This window comes from Pinus tabuliformis, chromosome 5_2 (assembly GCF_031772625.1).
Source record: "Pinus tabuliformis cultivar Carrire ecotype Pingquan chromosome 5_2, CPIR1, whole genome shotgun sequence".
Lineage (NCBI taxonomy): Eukaryota > Viridiplantae > Streptophyta > Pinopsida > Pinales > Pinaceae > Pinus > Pinus tabuliformis.
The window spans coordinates 653,600,424-653,610,691 of NC_142306.1; the positions used below are offsets into that span (position 1 = coordinate 653,600,424).

At 35.2% G+C, this 10,268-nt stretch overlaps 1 pseudogene; it reads left to right on the forward strand.

Moving 5' to 3' along the window:
- The first annotated feature begins 1,248 nt into the window (after positions 1-1,248).
- LOC149160751 (10-deacetylbaccatin III 10-O-acetyltransferase-like) lies at positions 1,249-9,467 on the forward strand (annotated as a pseudogene).
- Positions 9,468-10,268: the final 801 nt, after the last annotated feature.

Below are 10,268 nucleotides of genomic sequence, written 5' to 3' on the forward strand. Positions count from 1 at the left end.
ATGGCCTAAAGAAAACTATAAACGATGTAACCATATCGAAACTCAATTAACAATGTTCCACCACCACAACTTATAAATCAATCTATTTGGGAATACAGTACGAGTTAAATCCAATGTATAGCATAAACATCAAAACTCGTACATTCACATTAGGCATAAGCAACAAAAATATCCAACAGAATATGAATCAGTGCAAAACCCAATTCACCCAAATATGATAAAGTTGCATTCGAACAAATTCCATTTGAAACGAATAAATTTACACACCCTATTGTTTACGCTAAGATAGGACAAATACACAGGCCAGAATGAATCAATTGCAGAGCAGAATGACAGTTACAATAAGAAAATAGTTTATGAAATTTGGAGTAAAGACTGAGGACTTACGAAGCAGGAAAGCCAAAGCACACAAAACCCTAAACCTGCAAAACCCTCAAAACCCTAAACCTGCAAAACCCTCAAAACCCTAAACCTGCAAAACCTTATGAAATGCAATGGGACACTAATTAAACACAAAGTGATTGAAACTCCAAGAGAAAAAATAACAAAATTTCCAATAGGAAGGTGAGGAGTTGAAAAACACAGAAAGTGAGGTGTTCAAAAACACAATGGCAATGGCTGGTAGGATTTTTCCTACCGAATAAATGTAGAAGCCATGTCCAAGAGTCTTTCATGTCAAAACCTTCTCCAGAGCTTGCCAGACGTTCTTTAAAGCTCACCATACCTGCAACCAACTTGGAAAACATGGAAAAATAGGAAATTAGGAAATGGCATAAATATTGAAGACAATGTGAAACAAAAACCATCAAAAACTTGTAAATTTACCTGTAACCTTGAACTGGCTAGAGATTGGCACTAGCTCCTTCCCAAACAATAGGTTGCGCGAATGAAACAACCACCAAGGTATGTGCAAACCCTCAGTGATCCAGAATGAACAAGACTGGCAAACAGAATGAAACAAGAACAGTGGAAACCTTGTACAGATAACGAGTGTGTGCAAGCATTTAAGCAGGGTTAGCAGGCCAACAATGGCGGACATGCCGCACAGGGAATGGACCCGTCCCGTGCCACCGTAAGCGGAGTGCTTCGCCCTAACACCGGACCCAAACAAAAATACACAGAGCAGAGTAGACATCGTGGCAAATAGGCGGAAGCAAGGGGTGAAAAGGGTTAAAATGAGGGTTATAAACCTTGGCACCCACTACAACACGTGGCACAACATGTCAAACAAGTGTCATAGGAGCGTCTATGAGAGCCACGTGCCGGTAGCTAAGGTGGAAGGAAATGCACAAAGTTATTAGCGCCCCTCCCCTAGATTAAAATTCTTTCAATCAGTCAGCTACCTCTGGAACATCTCCAGAACGCTTAGATAATACAACGTTAATAACACTCGAGACCAGTTTGACCTTTAGTGAAGTATGCTGGAGCCTAATCGCAATCCAAAATATCCATAGAAACGTGGATATCACGTGGGACATTTCGAAGCCAACAGAAACCTTCTGCTAAATGTCAAAGTGTCCTAAATGCAATAGAAATGCAGTGTCGCTGTTCACATTGAATCAAAAACCATACCAGTCTTTGTCGCAAACTCGTTTTGCAAAACGCGATCTATCCTTTGAAAAATTGCTGTCTTGCAAACAAATAAATCAAACTTAAAGCCATAAGCATATTATGAATTTGTAATAGCTGTGGTACGGCACAGTAAAGTGATCTCACATCTCACATCAGATAAAGGTTGAAAGCCTTGTATACCTGTGCAGAAAGGGAATGTGACGGCAACCCGTAACTAACCGTTTGCATAATTTTCATAATATCTCCACATAATTTATTTAATTATAAAGTTTTGAATATTTCGGAAGTTTGATAGATACTAAAAATATATAGCATAGTTTTTCATAATTATTAGTTTCCGTGCAGATATGGTTCCAAATGAATCCATGTAAGAATGATCCGGTGCAGTATATAGCATGGATAATTAAATGTTGAAATACTTCGAGAAGAGAATAAAAATTATGCTATCAGATGTTTGTTATTATTTTAATTTTATTATAATAATTATTTATGAATATTTAGAAAATATGATGGATATTTTAAGAGATTATATTAATGTTTGATTTGTGGCTTGAGAAACTAGGGCTTATGTGTATTTAAGTAGTCAGAATTACTCGAGCATGGCATTTGCCTTGGGCCACAACTCCCTTTAACATGGCTGGTCACGAATTTCAAAATAATGACCTTCGTATCACAAAATCACTTAACAATATATCTCACCACGATCTATTCTACTAACTTTCATATTTAATCTTTTATTAATTAAAATTGTGATAATTTGAAAATATAACATATTTAATTTTTTATTTATTTATAAATTTTATATAATAATTTACTTCCTCAATTATTATTTTTCATGTGTATATTTTTATTTATTCAATTAATTATCTTTATATAATTTTAATTTTAAATTTGATATTTACTATTATTTTATACATTTAAAATTTTATTTTGTCAATAAATTTAATCAATTAACTTAATTTAATAAACAAAATCATATATTTAAAATATATATTCTTATAAATGATGATTAAAAAAAATTAATTGATCATTTATGTATAAACCAAAGAGTGAACCGCGAATTTTCCTTTGTCAAATTAATTTATTAAGATTTAGATTATTTTTAATAGAAAGTGAAAAATTAACCTAATAAAATTTTTAAGACATATAATTTTCTTAATATCATTTTTTGTTGATTTATCTAATTTTAATGAGTAATCACATTGGTTAGTTTGAAACATTTAACCATTAAAAAAAAAAATATTTAATTTTCACCATGTTATTAAAATCACATGATATTAAAAGATTGATATCTAATTTTACTTTGTTAACTAAATTTCATTTATTTAATTTTGATTTGGATTATTTTGAATATAAAGTAAAAAGTCAACATAATATAATGATCGATTAATGGGATGTGTTAATTTTAAATGTTATTTTTTATATTTATTAATATATAATATTATTAGGAAAAACTCAGATAATGTAAAATTATAAATAAAAATTGTTTTAACAAACTGTTTTAAAGCATATTCCAAACACAAAAACTTTGAATTTATGAAAAAAGTTCTATCACCCATAAATATATATGTATCCATCACTGAGTTTGACGATCTAGCCACAATGTCTGTTGATACAAATATTTTATTTTTCGTCTCTAAGCTTTAAACATCATATGGTTATTAACTTTTCAAAGCGGAATCCCATTTACGGTTCTTCTTGGGCCGAAGGTGACGCGTTTTCATTGTGGAGGGTTCGTTGTCGGTCTTGGCCTCTCACACTGCATGGTTAACGGACTAGGATTCTCACAATTTCTTAACACAGTAGCTAATATTGCCAGCGGAGAGCCCCTTCTATCTGTAACACCTCAATGGAAGAGAGAAATTCTTGAGCCACGATGCCCACTTACAGTAAAGTTTGATCCCAAATAATTTGCTGGCTTTAATCCACGCAGAAGTAGCTTTATCAACATAAATGCAGGAGGAGGATTAGTGCTGGGCTTATTTGTGCTCACTGCTCAATCTCTAGATAAAATTGAGAAGAATGCTTTATGTTAAGTGTGAAGCCAAATTCATGCAGGATTTTAGATCTTTCTACATTGCCATTAGTTTCTAGATCTCCATCTAAATCACATGTAGGATTCTAGATCTTTCTTCAACCTCTATAAATTTGTTATTTCTCTGGCCAAGGAAGGCAAGCCAAGGTCCAGCCCTGTTACGTAATGCAAAGTGATTTCTATTCTCCAGTGATTGTTTTATCTATTCTGCTATTTCTGATTGAGTAATCTTGTTGTTTCTCCATTTGTCTGTCTCTGAAATTATTCTTTGTTATTGTCATCTAAGTCTCTGAGTATAAATCTGTTGTGTGTTATGTATGCTCTGATCTAACCACTCGTATCGAAGCTAGGGTGGAATATCCACTATGCAAGCCACTTAGTGCTATCACCTTACTCTGGCAGCTTTCATAAAAACGTTGGTTATTACCTTTGGAGCTGTTGAAGGATCTATCCAGGAAATCAGAAATCGCTGCAAAGAATAGAGTCCAAGAAAAGGATTTGTTCATGAAATAGTTGAGGAGCTGAGGAATGTTAAAACAATTGTTGCAAGAAATAAAAAAGCTGCGGGCATATGGTGAAATGTGCCATGAAGCCTAAAACATGGAGTGCATAAGTGCTTTACATGGGGCTCTTAATTTTTTTCATCAAAATTACATGTATACAAACCAACATATGTATGTGTGAAATGTGAAAGGGTTAAAACATTATATATGTTTTTATATTTACATAATTATATGTTGGAATTTTGAAAAGTATATTTTAAAAAGGAGCATGAATTTTGAAAATGGTATTTTAAAAGTAGGAAGGTCATTATTACTAAATTTTAAAGAGTAATAATTAAAGTTTTATTTTAAGTGGAGTTTTTGTTTTTGGGCATCAATATATTGAAAATGGAGACAACAGTTACAGATATGGAGAAGTTGAGCGGGGCTAATTTTGCCCTATGGAAATCACAGATGGAGGATATACTGATTTTGAAAGATCGGTATTTGCGATTCAGGGCACAACAAAGAAACCCTCATCAATGACAAATGAAGAATGGAATAAGCTAGATAGAAAGATGAATGAAACAATGCGCCAATATCTAGCAAAGAATGTGTATTTCAATGTGTCCGGAGAAAATATGGCTGAAGGATTATGGAAGAAGCTCCATGATCTATATGAGAAGAACACGACATCAAACAAGGTGTTCTTGATGAAGAAGCTTTATAATCTCAAAATGAAGGAGGGTGCTTTAGTGGCTGAGCACTTGAATGCATTTAATATTATTACTAATCAGCTTGCCTCTGTTAAAATCATTTTAGATGATCAAATTAGAGCTATTTTGCTAATGTGTTTTATGCCAGACAGTTAGGAAAATTTAATTGTAGCTATGAGCACTTCAATAACTGCAGGGACCCTGAAGTTTGATGATGTCAGCAGCAGTTTAATGAATGAGGAACTGTGACGCAAGTCAATTGCGGAAAGCCAGGGAGGAGAAGCTCTAGCTCTAGCTAATCGTGGTAGGAGAACGGATCGAGGCCGGCAAGGGCGATCAACATTGAGAGGCTAATCAAAATCAAGGAGAAGAAGGATCATCTGCTTTCATTGTGGCAAATCCAGGCATATGAAGAAAGAATGTCGATTTTGGAAGAAAGGACAAAAGGATCAGAGACCATCTAATACAAATCACAAGTCATCTGGCACAAATGAAGGTGAGACTACTGCTATAGCCACATATGGTGATGTGTTGTTTACTGTTTTAATAAAGGATGCATGTGTATATACATCTAGCAGTAGCTTTGATTGGATCCTTGAATCTGGGGCATCTCACCATGTAACCCCATTCAAAGATAGTTTTGTTTCATATAATCCTAGTGATTATGGTAGAGTGCATTTGGGGAATAATCATTTTTCCAGTATTGTTGGAGTGGGAGATGTCCAGATCAAGTGAAAGATGGACAAAATATATTTTTGAAATAGGTTAGGCATGCACCAGAAATGTGCATGAGTTTAATCTCTATGGGACGACTGGATGATGAAGGCTATTCCATAAGCTTTGGAAAAGGAGGCTGGAAAATTAGCGGAGGAGCATTGGTCATGGCCAAAGGACCTAAGATAGGAACTTTATACACATTGAATACACTGATAGAAAAATCAGATTTGGCTGCTCTCACAAAAGAAGGAAATTTAGCAGGTCTATGGCATAAGCGTTTGGGTCACATGAGCGAGAAGGGCTTAAAAATCCTAGTTGGTAAAAATTTATTGCCAAGTTTGAAATCCTACAATCTTGATCTTTGTGAGCATTGTATATATGGTAGACAAAGAAGGGTTTCATTCCGTAGAGGTGGCCATGACAGAAAGAAAAATGTGTTAGAATTGGCACACTCAGATGTGTTTGGGCTTGTTAACATCAAATCATTAGAAGGAGCATCATATTTTGTAACATTTATAAATGATGCATCCAAGAAGGTTTGGGCATATCTTATGAAAAATAAAAGTGAAGTGTTTGGAATATTTCAAAAATTCCATGTTATTGTTGAAAGAGAGACTAACAAATTGCTGAAGCGTTTAAGAACAGATAATGGTGGAGAATATTGCTCAAATGCATTTAAGGAATATTGTAACAAGTTTGGCATAAAGTATGAGAAGACTGTGCTTGGTACTCCTCAACAGAATTGTGTCACAGAAAGGATGAATCGCACCATTATGGAAAAGGTGCGAAGTATGTTGTCCATATTCGGTTTGGAGAAGAATTTTTGCGCTGAAGCAGTCAGGACCGCTTGCTACCTCATAAACAGGTCTCCAACTACAGCCTTGTATGGCGGTATCCCTGAAGAAGTTTGGACTGGTAAGAATTTGAATTATTCTCACTTGAAAATCTTAGGATGTGAAGCATTCGTACATATTTCCAAAGAAAATAGAACTAAGCTAGATGATAAATCTATGAAATGCATTTTTTTGGGATATGCGGATGAAGATTTTGGTTATCGTTTATGGGATCCAGTCAAACATAAAATTATTAGAAGCAGGGATGTTATATTTAATGAGTCAGAAATGTTCAAGAGGATTGTAGGTGAGTTGGAGGTCAAGAAGGTTATTGACAGGTTCAAAGAGTAGTAGGAAAACATCCCACCAATGCAAGAAAATGAACAGCAAATTTAGGAGCATGAAGAACAACAAGAGGAAAATGATGAAAAACAAGAAGAAGGAATCTTGTAGGAACCCTTACAGGAGATTCAACCCGATAATGCACCACCACATTTGGTTTGCAGATCTTCTAGGCCTCATAAGCCTTCACAAAGGTATCCTCCTTCAAATTATATTTTGTTGACTGATGAAGGTGAGCCTAATTGTTTTCAAGAAGCTTGTAATGTTGAGCACAGTGAAGAATGAAATAAAGCAATGGAAGAAGAAATGAACTCTTTGCTGTAAAATAAAACTTGGGAGTTGGTAAACCTCCCAAAATGTAGAAAGGATCTACAAAACAAATCAGTTTACAGAATTAAGCATGAAGGTGATGAAAAGAAGGAGAGGTACAAAGCAAGGTTGGTGGTGAAAGGTTTTTCCCAAAAAGAAGGTATTGACTTCACTGAAATTTTCTCACCTGTTGTTAAAATGCCATCCATTAGAGTCATTCTTGGTCTAGTTGCTACTTTAGACTTAGAATGTGAACAGTTAGATGTAAAAACTGCTTTCCTTCATGGTGAATTGGAGGAAGAAAATTATATGGAGCAGCCAGAAGGCTTCATAGAAAAAGGAAAAGAAGGCCTTGTTTGTAGGTTGAAGAAGAGTCTCTATGGGTTGAAATAGGCACCTCGACAATGGTACAAGAAATTTGATTCATTCATGTTGGAACATGGTTTTCAGAGGTTATAAGTTGACCATTGTGTCTATATCAAGAGGTATGATCAAGGAAAGTATATCATATTATTGTTATATGTGGATGACATGTTGATTGTTGGGCATGATAAGAATAAGATCAATAGGTTGAAGAAAGATTTGGATAGAAAATTTGCAATGAAGGATTTGGGACTAGCACAACAAACATTGGGCATGCAGATTATGCGTGATAGGAAAGACAAAAGGTTGTGGCTGTCACAAGAAAAATATATCAAGAAGGTGCTTAACAGGTTTAATATGAAGGATGCCAAGCCAGTTGGTACACCACTTGTAGCCCACTTCAAGCTGAGTATTGAATTATGTCCCAGTGATGACAAGGAGAAGGAAGAGATGAGCAAGATTCCTTATGCTTCAGCAGTTGGCAGCTTGATGTATGCCATGGTATGCACACGGCTGGACATTGCGTATTCAGTGGGAGTAGTGAGCAGGTTCCTTGCCAATCCAGGCAAACAACATTGGCAAGCAGTAAAATGGGTTTTGAGGTATCTCAAGGGTACTAGTCATTATTGTTTATGTTTTGGTCATAATAAGACTGTGCTTCAAGGATTTACAGATGCAAATATGGCTGGAGATATGGACACCAGAAAGTCCACTACAGGTTATTTGTATACATTTGCAGGTGCATCAATATCTTGGGTGTCAAGGCTACAAAGAATAGTAGCCCTCTCTACAACATAAGTAGAGTACATAGCTGCAATAGAAGCTTGTAAAGAGATGTTTTGGATGCAACGATTCCTAGGAGAGATAGGAATAAAGTAGGACAAGTATGTGTTATATTGTGATAGTCAGAGTGCCATTCACTTGGCAAAAAGCCCAACATTTCATTAAAAAACCAAGCACATTGACTTAAGGTACCATTGGATCCGGCATGTGTTGGAGGAAGAACAGTTATCTTTGGAAAAGATCCATACAGATAGGAACCCTGCTGATAAGCTCAATAAGATTCTACCACGAAATAAACATGAGTTATGTAGAGGCATGGTAGGACTCGATGTGACTTGATTCATGACTCTTATTTGGCTTCAAGTGGGAGAATGTTAAGTGTGAAGCCAAATTCATGCAGGATTCTAGATCTTTCTACATCACCATTAGTTTCTAGATCTCCATCTAAATCACATGCAAGATTCTAGATCCTTCTTCAGCCTCTATAAATTTGTAATTTCTTTGGCTAAGGAAGGCAAGCCAAGGTCCAGACCTGTTACGTAATGCAAAGTGATTTATGTTCTCCAGTGATTGTTTTATCTATTCCGCTGTTTCTGATTGAGTAATCTTGTTGTTTCTCCATTTTTCTATCTCTGAAATTATTCTTTTCTATTGTCGTCTAAGTCTCTGAGTATAAATCTACTGTTTATTTTGTATGCTTTGATCTAACACTTTAGCAGGAAAGAAAAAAGATGATGGAGAGTGTTTATATTGTTCAACATTTGAAGCCTTGGCCGCATTCGTGTGGAAATCAAGGGTGAAGGCTCTAAAAATTCCTTTTGATGAAGAAGTACATTTTATTTTTGCTGTAAACATGAGAAAGGTGTACCAACCACCACTCCCGAAGGGGTACTATGGTAACGGTTTCTTCTGTGCTTGCGTTGCGGTTTCTGCTAAAGCTGTATTGGAGGCTTTGCTTTGGGATTTATTGAGAATGGTGAAGGAAGAAAGGGCGAGGCTGACAGATGAATACCATTGGTCTGCCATAGATTTTCTTGAGCTCCATGACCCTAAACTAGAAGTTTAGCTTCCTTCCCCAATAGAACTGTATTTGTTGACTGGAACTGCTTGGGATACTCACTAGTGGATTTTGGTTGGGGTGAGGCGGTGAATGTGAGTCTAGTGATCTTTCCAGTTGTTCATGTTTGCATTTTCGTTTTGACCTACAAATACAAATATAGATGATAAGAGAAAAAATGGCATCAGAGTTATTAAATGCTTGCCCTTTGAAGCAATGGAAATATTCAAGTCAGAAATGGGAAAGTTTGAAATGTAACAGTAAACAGGTGATGTCCACCATACGCTACTGTGATCATCGTATGCACATTTATATGATAATATTTAGTATACTATAAGCTGCAATAAGAATGGGAAGTTACAGATGAATCGGCGTTACTTTCCATTCCATGCTATATGCATTAACGATTTTCTTCAGTGTCTCCTTCTATATATCAGCACTACAACTATGTGGTGGTTTTCAAAAAGCTAAGTTTGATAGTGTGTATGGGTATTGTCCTTGATATTTTGAAAGGCAACTTCTTGTTTCCGCAATTGTTTTGCTACTGTTGGTCAATTGTTAAGGATTGATCATTCATGAAGGTTTTTGTGGATGTATTATATAGAAATTATCCCCAAGGAAATGGTTTGTATCGCTTATGAAACTCCCTGTCATATCTCCAATTATAACCTAATACATGCCGGGGAGATGATTTGAAATTCGAGACATATAGAGATATCTCCAGCCACAAATAGTACAGTAAAACGATGGATAAAGAGCAAAAATTGACTACTATAGGAAATAAGCACTCACAAATGCTATTGAATTGTATAGGAAATAAGCACTCACAAATTCTATTGAATTGTTTAGTGATAAATGATTAAATAGAGCCAAACCATTTATGATTTTTTTTTTTAGAAAAATCATGGAGAATTTTCTAGAAAGGCATTTAGAATGCTAATTTTAATTTTAGACTATACATGTGTATGGATAATTATTTTGAAATTTAAATTCTACTCAAAGTTACCATAAACTATTATAAAATAGAAAGTAAATACGAATAATTAATGCATTCTAACA